This window comes from Crocuta crocuta, unplaced genomic scaffold (genome assembly GCF_008692635.1).
Source record: "Crocuta crocuta isolate KB4526 unplaced genomic scaffold, BGI_CrCroc_1.0 scaffold237, whole genome shotgun sequence".
Taxonomy (NCBI): domain Eukaryota; kingdom Metazoa; phylum Chordata; class Mammalia; order Carnivora; family Hyaenidae; genus Crocuta; species Crocuta crocuta.
The window spans coordinates 1,899,080-1,912,326 of record NW_027531914.1 but is presented as its reverse complement, the minus strand read 5'-3'; the positions used below and the strand labels follow the sequence as shown (position 1 = coordinate 1,912,326).

The window sequence follows — 13,247 nt, the reverse complement described above, 5'->3', positions numbered from 1 at the left end:
ATTCTAGCACAACGCCTTGCGCACAGGTGGTGTCAACCACAAGTTATCAGCACAGTAAAAACTGAGCGCTGGTCTCTCAGTCACCCGGAGCTCCACAGGGCAGCTTGCCAAAAGCCCTCCAGGCAGCATTCCCAGATTGTGAGTAGTTTATTTCCTTGTATGTGGAACCACTTGTTTGTCCCGAACCACATCAACTCAGTTGCTTGCTCAAAATGCAGATTCCTGGGCCCTGGGGTTTACAGAATCGGGATCTCTGGAGATGGCGTTCAGGAATCTGTGTGTGTGTGTGTGTGTGTGTGTGNCTTCTTGGTCTGTACTTGGTTTGTCAATCTCCCCTGAGTTTAAAACCGGGATTCTGTGTCCCCACCCATATTCTAGCACAACGCCTTGCGCACAGGTGGTGTCAACCACAAGTTATCAGCACAGTAAAAACTGAGCGCTGGTCTCTCAGTCACCCGGAGCTCCACAGGGCAGCTTGCCAAAAGCCCTCCAGGCAGCATTCCCAGATTGTGAGTAGTTTATTTCCTTGTATGTGGAACCACATCAACTCAGTTGCTTGCTCAAAATGCAGATTCCTGGGCCCTGGGGTTTACAGAATCGGGATCTCTGGAGACGGCGTTCAGGAATCTGTGTGTGTGTGTGTGTGTGTGTGTGTGTGGTAAGATATATATAGCATAAAGTTCACCGTCTTCATCATTTTCAGTTGTACAGTTCAGTGGCATTAAGTTCACATTGTTGTGCAGCAGGCATCACTATACATCTCTAGGACATTTTCCATCTGCCCAAACTGAAACTCTGTGCCCATCAAATAATAACCCCGCATTCCTTTCTCCCCCAGCCATTAGCAACCTTCATTTTTTGCATCTTTATGAATTTGACCACATTGGACACCTCATATAAGTGGCATCACCCAGCATTTGTCTTTTTGTGACTAGCTTATTTCACTCAACATAATGTCTCCAATGTTCATCCACATTGTATCATATGACAGCATTTCCTTATTTTTTAAGGAAAATATTTCACTAAAAAATATTTCACTTTATGTATAGGCCACATCTATTTTAATGTATTCTTCCATCAAAGGACATCTAGGTTGCTTCCACTTCTTGGCTATTGTGAATAATCTACAATGAACATGGATGTGCAAATATCTCTTTGAGATCCTGCTTTCAGGGTTTTTAAAAAAATCTATACATACTCAGAAGTGGGATTGTTGGATCATATGGTAATTCTATTTTTAAATGTTTAAGGAAACTCCATGCTGTTTTCCAGAATGGTTGCACCAATTTACATTCCTACCAATAATATGCAAGAGTTCCAATTTCTCCACATCCTCACTATTTTCTATTTTCTTGATATTTAGACATCCTATTAGATGTGAAGTGATATCTCATTGTGGTCTATATTTGTATTTCCCGCATGATTAATGATGTTGAGCATCGTTTGATACATTTGTTGACCATCTATCTGCCTTTTTGGAGAAATGTCTATTTAGGTCCTTTGTCCATTTTTGAATTGGTTGCTTGGTTTTTGTTGTTGAGTTGTAGGAATATATCATGGATATTACCCCTTTCTCAGATATATGATTTGTAAATATTTTCTCCTAGTTCTATATATTGCCTTTTTACTCTGTTGATTGTCTCTTTTGCTGCATAGAAGTTTTGAAATTTGATATATTCACATTTGCCTATTTTTACTTTTATTGACTGTGCTTTGGCATCTTATCCAAAAATCATTCCAGAACACAATGTTGTAATGTATGACATGTTTTCTTCCAGGAGTATTATAGTTTCAGGTCTTATATTTTGAGTTAATTTTTGAATTAATATTTGCATATGGTTTAAGGTAAGGGCCCAACTTTTTTTTTTTTTTTTTTTTTTTTTTTTTTGCATGTGGCTATCCAGTTTTCCCAGAACCATTTATTGAAGAAATTATCCTTTCCCCATTATGATGTCTTGACACTTGTGTTGAAGATAAGTTAACTACATAAGTGACAGTTTGTTTCTCGGCTCTTTATTTGATTCTATTGGTCTATATCTTTGTGTTTATGGCAGTCCCATACTGTTTTGCTTACTGTACATTTATAATATGTTTTGAAGTCAGAAAGTACAAGGCCTACAGCTTTATTTTTTCTTTTTCAAGATTGTCTCAGCTATTCAGGGTGCTTTGGGATTCCATATGAATTTTAGGAGAGATTTTCCTATTTCTCCAGAAAAAAATGTCATTGAGATTTTTATAGGGATTGCATTGAATCTGTGGATCACGTTGAGTAGTATTAACATTTCAACAATATTGTCTTCTGATCCATGAACATAGGATATTTTCCCATTTATTTGTGTCTTTTTAAATTTCTTTTAGCAATGTTTAGTCTTTTGATTCTTTGATTAAGTTTATTTCTAAGTATTTTATTACTTTTGATGCTATCATAAATGGCATCATTTTCTTAATGTCCTTTGTTAGTATATAGAAATGCAACTGATTTTTGCATGTAAACTTTGTAACCTCTGACTTTGCTGACTTGGTTTCTCAGATCTAACAGTTTTTTTGGTGGTGTCTTTATGATTTTCTACATAAAAGATTATGTCATCTTGAATAAGGATAATTTTACTTCTTCCTTTCCAGTCTGAATGCCTTTAATTTCTTTCTCTTGCCTAATTGCTCTGACATACAGTACTGTGTTGAATAGAAGTGGTGAGAGTGGACATCTTTGCCTTGTTCCTGAAAGCTTTCAGTTTTTCACCATTGAGTATAATGTTAGCTATGGACTTTTCACATATAGTCTTCATTATGTTCAGGTAATTTCCTTTTAATCTTAATTTATTGAGTAAATGAAAGAGTACTGCATTTTGTCAGGTATTTTTCTGCATCAGTTGAGGTGAATATGTGAGGTTTTTTTCCTTCATTCTGCTAATATAGTATTTTACCTACATTAATTTTTGTGTGTTAACCCATCCTTGAATTCCAGAGATAAATTCCCCTTGATCATAGTGTATAATCCTTTTAATGTGTTACTGAATTCAGTTTGCTTCTACAGTAAAACCTTGGTTTGCAAGCATAATTCATTCTGGGGACATCCTTGTAATCCAAAATACTAATATATCAAAGCAAATTTCAAGAACCATTGACTCAGTTGTGATTATCTGTCATTCAGCATCACATGCTACTTGTATTGCAAGACATTGCTCATTTATCAAGTTGAAATTTATTAGAAATGTTTGCTCAGGGCCCTGGATAGTTCAGTTGGTTAAGCATCTGTCTTTGGCTCAGGTCATGATCTTGCAATCCTTGGGTTTGAGCCCTGCATCAGGCTGTCTCTGTCAGCACAGAGCCCACTTCAGATCCTCTGTTCCCCTCTCTCTGCCCCTTCCCCGCTCGTACTCTCGCTCTTACTCTCTCTCTTGCTCCCTCTCTCTCTTTCTCTCAAAATTAAATACACTTAAAAATTTTATTTAAGAAATGCTGCTCATCTTGTGGAACACTCACAGCACAAGTTACTCACAATCCAAGTTTTTACTGTATTTTGTTGAAGATTTCTATATCAGTATTCATCAAAGATATTGGCCTTTCTTTTAGTATTTTTGTCTGATTTTAGTCTCAGGGTAATGTTGGATTCATAAAATGAATTTGGATTCATTCTCTTTTCTTTAATTTTTGAGAAGATTTTGAGAAAGAGTGGTGTTAATTCTTCTTCAAATATTTGGTAGAATACTACAATGAAGCCATTTAGTCCTGGGTTTTTCTTTGTTGGGAGGTTTTTGATTACTGATTCAATCCCCTTACTAATTACAGATTTATTCAGATTTTTGAACTCTTCATGACTCAGTTTTGGTAGGTTGTATGTTGGCAGAAAATTATCCATTTCTTTTAAGTTCTCAAATTTGTTAGCATATAATTGTTGATAGTAGTCTTGGTCGCATGATCCTTTTTATTTCTGTGGTATCAATTGTAATGTCTCCTCTTTTGTTTCTGATTTTTGTTATTTGATTCTTCTTTCTTTTTTTATTATTCTAGTTAAGGGTTTGTGAATTTTACTGAAGAATTAACAACTCTTAATTTTATTAATTTTTTTCTATTGTTTTTCTATTCTCTATTTTGTTTATTCTGCTCTAATCTTTATTATTCCTTCCTTTTGGTAACTTTGCTTTAGTTTGTTCTTTTTCTAGTTTCTTGAAGTGTAAGGTTAGGTTATTGATTTGAAATCTTTTTTCTTTTTTTAAATAAAGGCATTTTTCACTGTACAACTTACCTCTTAGCTGCGTTTTGCTGCATCCCACAGGTTTTGGTATGTTGTGTTTTTCTTTTCATTTCTTTCAAAATATTTTCTAATTTCCCTTGTGATTTATTCTTTGACTCACTGCTTCAAGAGCTAACTTCCTAATTTGAGGAGGTGGGGAGATAGTGCTATCTAAATGATTTGAAGACCAGGTGCAAAGTAGGGCAGAACTCTCCTTATGCACAGCATGGACTTGAAAGCCCCAGCCTGTGAGATGCCCCAATTGGAGAAGGGTCATCAGAACCAGCTGTGGAGACCGTGGCACTTGTTGAGCATCTTTATCACTATCTTTACTTGAGGTTTTGTGTCTATTTGTGGTTCTGTCCAGATGGAGCTTTGGTTTGTGGTGCAGTGGGGACTATCCCCAGAGCATAGCACAGATATATCTGTACCCAATCTTGTCCCCACGCTCAGAGAGAAACAGCCACAGGCAGAGAGATAGTCCATTTGGTCTCCTTATTACTTCCTCTACCTACCCCTTCTTTAGAAACCACTGCTTCTCTTTCTTCTCTCTACTCTCTTCCCTCATTCAAAGGGGGGAGGAGGAAGGGAGAAAATAATATACCATGTGCTTTATATGAATTGTCTCATTGAAGCCTCACTAAATATCACTATCCCCATTTTACAGTTGAGAGAACTAAGACTCAGTTAAGTAACTTGCTCAATCAATGTTAAATAAATAGACAGTTAATAAGAAAAGGAGATTGGGGGCGCCTGGATGGCTCAGTCAGTTGAGCATCTGACTGACTCTTGATTTTGGCTCAGGTCATGATCTCATGGTTTGTGAGTTTGAGCCCCACTATTAGTGCAGAGCCTGCTTGGGATTCTCTGTCTTTCTCTCTTCTCTGCCTCTCTCTCTCAAAAATAAAATAAATAAACTTTTAAAAAGGGGAAGAAATTGAACCTTAAAATAGGTCCTTCTGGATCTAACACCCGGACTCTTCCCATTGTAGCTATCTTTCCTATTCATTCAACAAATACTGACTATACACTTGCCCTATGCCAGGAGCTCAGGGAGCTACAAAGGAAAACAAAATATGATCCTGGAATCCAAGGAAACCACTGCTAATAGAGAGGACTGATACCAAGCCTGTAATTACATATGTTTTTTCCTTAAGTGCCAAAGAGGTGTAAAGACTATGGAAGCACAGAGAAGCCGGGATTCTAAGGTGTAAGCAGAGAGCAATCACACATTTAGGGCAGGATTTCACTAGGAAAAAAGAAAAAAAAGAAGGACATTTGGGTGTTTTAAAAAAATAAATGCCAGATAGTTAATACTTAGGCTCTGCAGGCTAGGCAATCTCTGTTGTAGCCACTCGACTCTGCCAATGTAACACAAAAGCAGACACAATCATAAATGAATGAGCATGGCTGTGTTCTGATAAAACTTAATTTACAAAAACAGGAAGGTAAATGGATTTTGCCTGGAGGCCATAGATTGCAGACCCTTGAAAAATCAAAAGTGATTAAAGCAGGGACATAATCACATTTTCACTCTCAAAAGACCACTCTGGACAATGTAGTGGAAAGAGTTTATGTCTTCCTTATCCTTTTCTTCAGAGTAGCTCAGAGAAATTTGCACCACAGTGGGCCATAGGCTTTGGATTTTTTAAAATGAGGAGAGTAATGGGTTAGGAAATTTTCACACAGTTTTCTCATTCCCTCATTCTACTTATCTTCCCAATTCCATTTCCTCCTATGTATTTTTTAAAGTTGTTATTTATTTCTTTATTCTTGAGAGAGAGAGCAAGAGAGAACAAGGGAGGGGCAGAGAGAGAGAGAGAGAGAGAGAGAGAGAGAATCCCAAGAAGGCTCCTCATTGTCAGCACAGAGCCCAATGCAGGGCTAGATCTCACACACTGTGAGATCATGACCTGAACTGAAACCAAGAGTTGGACACCTAACCGACTGAGCCACCCAGGTGCCCCTTGTCCTATGTATTTTTATCTGCCCTACTTTTGGGTATAAATTTGCCAGATTTAGCAAATAAAAACATAGGCCATCCAGTTAAATTTAGGTTTCAGGTAAAGAGTAAAATATTCTTTAGTATAAGTATGTCTTATGTAACTTCGGACATACTTGTGCTAAAAATGTATTCATTATTTACCTGAAATTCATTTAATGAGGCTTCCTGTATCTTATCTTGCAATGCTACCTGGGGGCACGTCTGTTACCCCAAACTGGCCCACCTCTTGGTGGATGCTGAGCTGAAAGACACAACCAAGTCAAAGAATAGGGAAAGAAAGGATTTTATTTGTAACAAGTAAAGGAGATACTGGGAATATTTCCCAAAGCAGTGTCTCCCTGAACAACAAAATTAAGGAAGTTTCAAGCTAAGGGCACATACATATTCATGAAAGGGCTTGAGCAGTGGGGAATTCAGCACGGAATTGGGGCAGAAGTCATCTTAGGGTGATGGAGTCACGAGGGTCTGGAGGGGCCAGCATCATCGTTTCTCTGGTTTTAGTTGGTCTAGTATCTGAGTTTTCAAATGGGTTTAGGTCCTACAGAGAGGGCTTAAGAATGTGTGTCAGCCCAATCTTTACTTTGAACCAACATTGAGAATTTTACCACTGATTTTTGGTCCCTGATAAGATAGATGATCTCTTATTTGCTCTTATAGTCTTTCACAAGATGGCTGGGGGCCTAAATGATTTTTCTTATGTCAAGAAAGCTATGTCTTGTCTTTCTGTTTCTGTTGACCCTTCATTCTTCCTGCCTACACCTTCACTCTGAGTTGCTCAGAATTTTAACATATGAGGACGGGGATCAAAGTTAGATTGGGTTGTGAGTGACAGGTAGGTAGGCAGCAGCTACATGCAGGTAGGGCCCTGGAGTGAGGCCTAGTACAGAGAGTATCAACGTAGATTCCAGCCCCGTCCAGAAGGTGAAGGAAGGAGGATGCTGTTGAGAGGTTGCTGACAAGCCTGTGGGATGAAGGCTGGGCAGGGAGGGAAACAAGGGTAGGTGTGGTACCTTTTATAACCCTTTCCTGTTAAATAGAGCTTTACCACTTTATAAAAGTGACTCTCACAGGAACCTTGCGGGGAGGGGGCATGAGTTTTTACAGTCAATGATCTCACTTAAAAATGATAAAACCAGGGGCGCCTGGGTGGCTTAGTCGGTTAAGCGTTCAACTTTTGCTTAGGTCATGATCTTGCGGTTCGTGGGTTCGAGCCCCGCGTCGGGCTCTGTGCTGACTGCCAGCTCAGAGCCTGGAGCCTGTTTCAGTCTGTGACTCCCTCTCTCTCTGACCCTCCCCTGCTCGCACTGTCTCTCTCTCTCTCTCTCTCCTAGAAATAAATAAAACATAAAAAAAAATTTTTTTTAAATGATAAAACCAGGGGCGCCTGGGTGGCTCAGTTGGTTGGACTTCTGACTCTTGACTTTGGCTCAGGTCATCATCATCTCACAGTTCGTGAGATTGAGTCAGGCTCTGTGCTGACAGCTGGGAGCCTACTTGGGATTCTCTCTCTCCCTCTCTCTCTGCTCACACTTTCTCTCTCTCTCTCAGAATAAACTTTTTTTTTTTTAAAGGGGAAACCAAAGATTCAATATAGGCCCAGTAAGTTCCCTTGAATAACCCAAGTTCATGGCCCAGTTGAGACTTAAATAAGGACTTTAAATAAAGACCAAACTTCACTTTCTTTTCTTTTTTTAATTTTAATTTAATTTATTTTTTAAATTTACATCCAAGTTAGCACATGGTGCAACAATGATTTCAGGAGTAGATTCCTTAATGCCCCTTACCCATTTAGCCCATCCCCCATCCCCACAACCCCTTCAGTAAGGGGTGTGTTCTCCGTATTTAAAAGTCTCTTCTGTTTTTGTCCTCCTGCCTGTTTTTATATTATTTTTGCTTCCCTTCCCTTATGTTCATCTGTTTTGTATCTTAAGGTCCTCATATGAGTGAAGTCACGTGATATTTGTCTTTCTCTAACTGAGTGATATTACTTAGCGTAATATCCTCTAGTTCCATCCATGTAGTTGCAAATGGCAGGATTTCATTCTTTTTGATTGCCAACTTTTTCTGCTTTCTGAATGCTTCTTTTATAGTCCAAGAAATTAATAACAATTTTAAGAAGCAAAATCAGCTTCAGCAGCTAAAATTTATTGAGTGCCTGCCATGTGCCAGGCCCCATTCTAAGTGCTTTGTATATTTAACCCACTTATTTCTCACAGTATCCCTATGAAACAGATATTATCATCTCCATTTAACTGGAACAGAGAGATCAAGCAACTAGCTCAAGATGAGGCAGTATGAAAAATCCAGATCCAGGCATTCCTGTTCAAGAGCCCAAGTACCTGATAAAGACGCTCTCCTTTTTTTTTTTTAATGTTTATTTATTTTTGAGACAGAGAGACAGAACTGGAGGCAGGGAGGGGCAGAGAGAGAAGGAGACACAGAATCGGAAGCAGGCTCTAGGCTCTGAACTGTCAGCACAGAGCCCAATGTGGGGCTCAAACCCACGAACCGTGAGATCATGACCTGAGCTGAAGTCTGATGCTTAGCCAACTGAGCCGCCCCGGCGCCCCTAAAGACGCTCTCCTTAACCAAACTTCAAACTCCTCTGAACCCTCTCCTCCACTAGGCCTCGACCTTGTCCTCACCCTCACCTTGCTGTGTCTAGTTGTAACAAGAACCTTACTAAGTCAGTTTAGAGAATCTGCCCCCTTGATATCTAATCCCCCTTGGAATCTGATGAAATTCCTCACCCCCCACCACCCAATATCTCGTCAGCCTGGCCTGTCTTTAGCAGGCATCTCATAATGTCTTAGCACTTTTCCATGCACTAACCTCTTCAGTCTTCTCATTGGCTGTCAATCCCCAGCTGCTTTTGCTGTATTTGGAGTTACCCATCTCTCCTCTTTTCTCTTTTCTTGACACCCATCACAACAGTCTTGAATAAATAGTTCTTACCATTTTGGCAAGTCTCAGAATAAAAGAATGTTTAACATAACTAACCACTGGGGTATGATGCCTCCTCAGGTCACAGGGCTCAGGAGGATGGAAAGCAGGAATGAGCAAAATGAGATAAACTGGGTGATAGGACATCTCATCCTTCCCAGACTCCTCCTCCGTTTCATGCCTTTGCACAAGATGTCACTGAACTGACCCCACCACTATTCCCCATACTTTCTCACTCCAAACTCCTATGCACCCTTCATTGCCCTAGTCAGATGTCACCAGGTAGAGGTGTTTAGATAGTGTTTAGAACTCCTTTCTCTGAGCAGCAGACTTCTCTCTGACTGCCTGTATTAGACAACTGTATTGCCATCATTCACAAGCCTGTCTCCCTTAATATACTGTGAGGGTCATGCCACCTTCAACCCTAAACTCAAGACTTTTGTTTTTTATTATTTTATTATTATTTATTTATGTTATTATTATTTATTTATTTTATTTAATGGTTATTCATTTTTGAAAAGGAGAGGATGAGTGGGGGAAAGGCAGAAAGAGAGGGAGACAGAGGGTCCAATTTAGGTGTCCCTAAATTCAAGACTTTTAAAACAATGACCTGAATGATAATTCTTGTTGGCTTACACAATAGAAGTTTACTGTGAATTTTAAGGGACAGTTACTGGTCTACAGGAGGGCTTCCATGTGGTGATTTAAAAACCTAGGCTCAGGGTGCCTGTGTGGCTCAGTTGGTTAAGTGTCTGACTTCAGCTCAGGTCATGACCTCACAGTTGGTGAGTTCAAGCCCTGCATTGGGCTCTGTGCTGACAGCTCAGCACAGCCTGGCACCTGCTTCGAATTCTGTGTCTCCCTCTCTCTCTCTGCACCGCCCCCCAACATGTCTCAAAAATAAATAAACACTAAAAAAAATTTTTTTAAACTCAGGATCCTTTCATCTTGTGGCTCTACCTTCCATTAAAACCTTGAAGCTCTCTATATTCAGCAGGAAGATGAGGTAAGGGGATGAAGGACTGCAAGTGCAAGCTGGAGGTAGCACCCTTCACTTCTGCTCACATTCCACTGGCCATGACTCAGTCACATGGCCACAACCTAACTGCAGAGGCAGTCAGCAAATGTAGTCTCACTGTGTGGTCTGGAAAAGAGGACATGGGCAATAGCCAAACTGCCTAGGTTTGAATTATGGTTCTATTACATAACAGTTGTGTGACTTAGGACAAGTTACTTAATTTTTTTGTCATAGTTCCATCATCTGTATAAATGAGAATGAAACCTATAAGGTTGAAATAGGAAATAAATGAATTGATATACATAAAGTACTTAGAACAGTGTCCAGCATCTAGTAAATGCTGTGTGAAGGTTAAGTATCATGGGCATTAATACCCTCAAATCGGAATTCTCCTACACCTTCCCCTCTGACCCAGAGTAAAAACTGAAGTCTTTACAATGGCCTATGAAACCCTTACATGAGCTGAACCCAGTTATCTCTTGCTTCCCTCATTATGCAAGCCACCCTGACCTCTTTGCTCTTCTTCGAAAGCGCCAAGCTTTCATGTCATGCTTTGGCATGCAGTCTCTCTGTCTGGAAGGTTCTTCCTGGGTTTCTGCATGGCTTACTACAAAACTCCCTCAGATGTCTGCTCCAATGCCACTGCCATGACCACTCTATCAAAAACTACTAACAGCCCCCTCCTATATTCCCCATGTCCCTTCTCTACTCTATTTATCTGGGCCATCACGAGGGCAGGAATTTTGCCCATTCCCTTCCCTTGGGCATGGAGTAGGCACTGTTTATTCAATAACTGTTTATTCAACATTCACTAAATCAGCAAATGAATGGACGGCGATTCTCCACTGACACTCTAACATCTCTGGCCTACTAAATGTCTGTCACAATGGTGTGGACTATGATTTCTGTATCGTCAGACATACGATTCATCTATTAAGTATGTGCAATACACAAACACTCTGAACCAAGGGACAAATAACAAAGAAACTTGTTCTCTTATTTTTTATTTTCACAGGGATGAATTCCTTCCGGTGTTAGTGTTAACTTTTGCAATTGTGTCTTGTTAGTACTTTCCTGTCAACTTTTTCTATGTGTCAGTTTGGGGAAAGAGAGGAATGTAGACAGGCGTCTGTTTTTCAAGATTTGCATCGAGTCAAACAGCAGCTTTTTCCTCACACAGATGTGAGAGATGGCCTTCCCTTGCTTCAAGTAACACCGGCAGAAGAGGTGAGAGATCCAGTATCACTTCTACACCCAGGGCCTAACTCTAATTCTTCCTTCAAACTGAGTGTATTTAAAGGCACCCTTCACAGAGTGTGTATTTCCCTGGCTGTGAAAACATTGAAACCGGTTTGAGCTGGTCTGGGTGGAGATTGGTCTTGCTACCCACAGATCTATTGAACCCACCTGTACAGTAACTGAACCCTCCCACAGAACAAAACAAGCTTGAAAATGTCTGGCTGCTGCCAACAGCAACTAAGGGCAGGGCCCTGAAACTTCATTTTCAGAGCAAAACGAAGTCTGTGATGTCTTTCACTTCGGCGCCGCCACCCCAGCCAAGGCGGGGTTCCTGAGTTTTATTCTTTGCAAGGCTCAGCATTTGAGGTGGTTTCTAATTTTCTGCCTTCCTTCACTTCAGTCAGCTCAGAAAGGGACTGGCTTTCTTGGGTCACATTTCCTACAGTACACTGAGTGCTTGGCTCAGTGAGCACTCAGTAAATACGTGTCTTGACCACCAACCACCTGACAACCTTCTAGATGTGATTAACCGTGGGGAAAGGTAATAGAGCGACACGTTTAATCAGAACATCCTTGACTCTTCTAGCTTTGTGACTCTGGAAAAGTTACCTAGCTTTTTTTGAGCCTTTATTTCTTCATCAGCATCTGCAAAATAAGAATGATAATAATACTATACCCCTCAGGGGCATTCCTAAGAAGCAAATGTGATGATGGGCTTCCGAGTACTCAGTAGATCCTCAAAGCACATCAGCCAAAATCAGTTTACGTGGTCAATGTACTAGCGTTTGTGCCATGAAAGAACTTTATGGTGGAAAACAAACTGAGAAATTCCTCATTCACTTTGGCTTCTTAAAGCATTCGGCATCATTGCCCTCGCCTCCTTTGTGAAAAGTTTCTACTGCATTGTATTCACTCAGTATTTCTGGAGGGACAGCAGTGTGCCAAGCAATACACTCCCAGCAGGGACCAAAACAGATGCACAGCCTGCTTCATTGGGGTTGTTAAGAAAGCCACAGGCCCAAGGTAGAGTCACTGATGCCAGGCCAGGTCACCAAACTGAGGCTAAATATGCACCATCACTGCAGTTTCAAACACCCCTGAAAATGTAATTCTAACATTCTTGTTAGTCAAGAGTGTTCTGCCCCAAGAGGAAGTCAAACTTTCACTCTTCGCAGACGACATGATACTCTACATAGAAAACCCGACAGACTCCACCAGAAGCCTACTGGAACTGATCCAAGAATTCAGCCAAGTTGCAGGGTACAAAATCAATGTACAGAAATCGGTTGCATTTTTATACACCAATAATGAAGCAAAAGAAAGAGAAATCAAGAAAATGATCCCATTCACAATTGCACAAAAAACCATAAAATACCCAGGAATAAACCTAACCAAGGATACAAGAGATCTGTAAGATGGAAACTATAGAAAACTTATAAAAGAAATTGAAGAAGAAACAAAGAAATGGAAAAACATTCCATGCTCATGGATAGGAAGAATAAATATAGTTAAAATGTCATTACTACCCAAAGCACTCTACACATTCAATGCAATTCCAATCAAAATTGCACCAGCATACTTCTCAAAACTAGAACAAACTATCCTAAAATTTGTATGGAACCACAAAAGACCCCCAAATAGCCAAAGTAATACTGAAAAATAAAACCAAAACAGGAGGGATCACCATCCCAGACTTTAGCCTCTACTACAAAGCTGTCATCATCAAGACAGTATGGTTTTGGCACAAAAACAGACACATAGACCAATGGAACAGAATCGAGAACTCATAAGTGTACCCAAAAGTACAC

At 40.0% G+C, this 13,247-nt stretch overlaps 1 long non-coding RNA gene across 2 annotated transcripts in view; it reads left to right on the top strand.

The window, feature by feature from the left end:
- The first annotated feature begins 446 nt into the window (after positions 1 to 446).
- LOC144240468 (uncharacterized) overlaps positions 447 to 13,247 on the top strand; it is a 15,479-nt gene continuing 2,678 nt past the window's right edge. Inside the window, exons 1-2 of one of the 2 annotated variants that reach the window (XR_013337733.1) lie at positions 447 to 509; positions 11,381 to 11,427. This is a non-coding gene — a long non-coding RNA (uncharacterized LOC144240468). The remainder of the gene's footprint in view (positions 510 to 11,380; positions 11,428 to 13,247) is intronic. The other variant, XR_013337732.1, reaches the window with a different exon arrangement.